The sequence below is a fragment of the Amblyomma maculatum genome, chromosome 6 (assembly GCF_055883805.1).
Source record: "Amblyomma maculatum isolate TAMU_Amacu chromosome 6, ASM5588380v1, whole genome shotgun sequence".
NCBI classification, from domain to species: Eukaryota; Metazoa; Arthropoda; class Arachnida; order Ixodida; family Ixodidae; genus Amblyomma; species Amblyomma maculatum.
In genome coordinates, this window is record NC_139349.1 from 178,900,056 (window position 1) to 178,903,158 (window position 3,103).

Genomic DNA, 3,103 nt, shown 5'->3' on the forward strand with positions numbered 1-3,103 from the left:
AGCTGGGGGGGGGGTTCTTACAAGGCCGTCGAGCCTCTTCTGAGGTCTAGGCCGTAAACACCGAGCTCCCGCGATCGCACACCACGGGCAGCCATTCTCACGGCCGCAAAGTAGTAACGCGAAGTACGACTCAACACAGAACAGGACCTTTCCCGGGACCAGATGTTTCTTGGGTCTTCCCAAAAGAACGCTAGTGATGATCTTGCTGGCTGCCCTATCCTTTTGGATGGGGCCTGACAGAAGGGCAAGATGGCGACAACAAAGAAGTAGAACGGGGAGGTATTTACTTTGCGTCTTTCCGTTGCCGCGGCTCGCTGTCGTCTCTCCTCGGCGGTAGCCGGTTCCCGCCGATCTCGGCGCATCTTGCCCTTTGTCCTTTCTCGGCCAATGAGCGTCGCGCCTGCGACGCCTAGCGGTGCGCTCTTGCGCCCGGCGAGGAAAGAGGGAAACGCGGCGCTATCGAGGAGCCCGTTTGGGCTACTCATCCTCGGAGAAGAAGGAATACTTTTGTCCCCTTCGTCTTCCGCGGCGCACGGTGCTTCGGAGGGATGCGTGGTTCTCCGTGATCGCTACACAGCACAGGACGTCCTCCTGCAGATCAAGGATAAGGTTCTTAAAACTGTCCCGAAATACGGAGAAAACATCTTGCTCGCGCTGTATCTTAAAGTGGCGTTCGACAATGTCGGTTACAGGGCAGTGCTAGACGGGCTTGGCAACTTAGATTTCGGGCACAGAATACACAACTACGTGAAACCCTTCCTCAGTAACAGAACAGCCAAGACTGTCTGCTGAGAGCAGCAGATACTGTCAACGCATACGCCCGCCATTGCGGGCTTCAATGTTCCCCCGAGAAATCTGAGGTGGTCAGAGTCCACAGAAGAGGGTAGGATTTGTACAGCTCCATACACATCTATATAGGGGCGAAGAAGATCCCGGAAGTGTCGCAAATCAAAATCCTAGACATGCGGATGCAAAACAATTGCCGTATAGATCAAAGAATCAGGCAGCTAGCCAATACAACAGCGCAGATCACGCGAATGATCGCAAGAATCTCCAACAGAAGACGAGGAATGTCCGAGGAGGACACATGTAGGCTGGTACAGGCCCTCGTTCGCATTGTATGTGGTGTTCCCTATCAAATCCTGAGGAAAGCCTTCAAATGCGCTCTTGGACTACCGGTCAGCACCTCGACGGAAATATTCTATAAACGGGGTATAAACAACACAGTGCACGAGCACATGCCCACCTTCTCGCGCAGAAAATAAGACTCATGCCGACGCAAACGGGGAGGAACATGCTGAATATACTGGGCATGAGAGATACTTGCACAGAAATAAATAGCACTAGGAGCACACCGAAGGAGATAAGAAAAATCATTAAGGTCCACCCGATTCCGAAAAACATGCATCCGAAAATACACACGGCCAGAATAGAGGCAAGATTGGAGGCACATGAAAGAAGCTTCGAAGGGAAAAAAAAACCATATTGTACGTCAACGCGAGGACCAATACGGAGCGGTAGCCAGCGTGCTTGATCACGAGCTTAGGGAAATCAACTACGCCTTGATCAAGAGCAACAACATTCTCGAGGTTGAAGAAGCGGCAATCGCTCTCGCTATCACCCACCAGGGTGAGAGGGCTACTACACAAATAATTACGGACTCGCAAGAAGCATGCATAAGGTATAGCAGCGGACGAATATCCACTGTGGCTATCCACATACTCAAGGCAAGAAAAATCACCTTTTCGAGATGCTTGATAACGTGGACACCAGGCCATGAGACTGTAAAAGGTAACCAACGTGCCGACGCCAATGGCCGAGCATACGCCAACCGGGAGGCGCACAACGGCTGGGAACTGGACGCAGTCACTAGATGCTATGGAACCATCCTTGAACATGAAAGAGCCTTAAGGATGATCTACCCACCTCCCCACGAAGACCTTAATAGAGAGCAGTCGGTTGCCTGGAGACAGCTACAGACTAATACATACCCCAACCTGAGTCTGCTCAGTACAATACATCCCACAACACATGAGAATAAATGCCCACTATGCTGGGAACCCCCTATACTTTACCGTGTTACATGGGCGTGTCAAAAAACACAGGTAGTGCCAATAAACACCACAACAACACCGGAGCAGTGGGAGGCTGCCCTGTCCTGCTCGACGCCTGATGACCAGCTCAAACTGATCGACAGAGCACGCAAGACGGCAAAGGCCACTGGGGCCTTGGACTGAGGGCGCCACCCCCGCCGTAAGAATTCTCTTTGGTTAAATAAAGTTTGTCATTAATTTATTCACGGACTAAAATCTTTTAGAATGCATCGGTGAACCGCAATTCGAGGTGAACGCGATAGATGTGATTCATCTCCTTAGCAAAACCTTTGTTGACTGCTCTTTCACTATACGTCGCTTTCCACTTTGTTGCGACTGAAGGAAGAGGGAAACGAAAATACACGGGCCTGCTACTGGCTCTGTACTTGAGCCACCTCCACTGCCTCGTGTGGACAAAAAGAGAAATACAGAAGAAAGAAAGAAAAGAAGGAGAGAAAGAGGCTTGTCTCAACGGCCGTCGTCCACAACCGAAGCAGTGGCGGGTGTAATGACGGCCTACAACAGATACAAATCGGGTGGCAGGCTAGCCCCCGTCGAAATTACGCGGCGGTGACGTACCAGTCCCAGCCCCGTAGGGGCAAGCGCAGCTACCCCGTCGCTTTTCACGTGAATCTTAAACATTGACATTTAAGGTTATCGCCTTCCGTTAACCGTAAGCGTTACTTACCTGCTTGGTTCACACCAATACAACGCCGCGCACTGATAGCTTCGAAAAAATTGTGACACGTCCTAATATCCTCCTTATAGTCGATATTTGCCAAAGACAGTGTCTGAATTTACTTCGCGAACGCACTTGCTTCTATAATGTCGAGGCAGAGCTCTGGACATATTTTTGATCCACAGTTTCCACTCATTGACTACTTTTTTAGTTCCTCTCATGTGTTGTGTTTTCTTAGTTTGCCGCCACTTTAAAGAACGCAGACCATCATGTGACACACGATATTAGGGTGCAAAGTTGTTCTCTGTGTACAGCTGGGCGTCCGAGTCAG

At 50.5% G+C, this 3,103-nt stretch overlaps 1 pseudogene; it reads left to right on the forward strand.

Moving 5' to 3' along the window:
- Positions 1–1,402: 1,402 nt before the first annotated feature.
- On the forward strand, positions 1,403–2,237 carry LOC146187486 (uncharacterized; annotated as a pseudogene).
- The last annotated feature ends 866 nt before the right edge of the window (positions 2,238–3,103 follow it).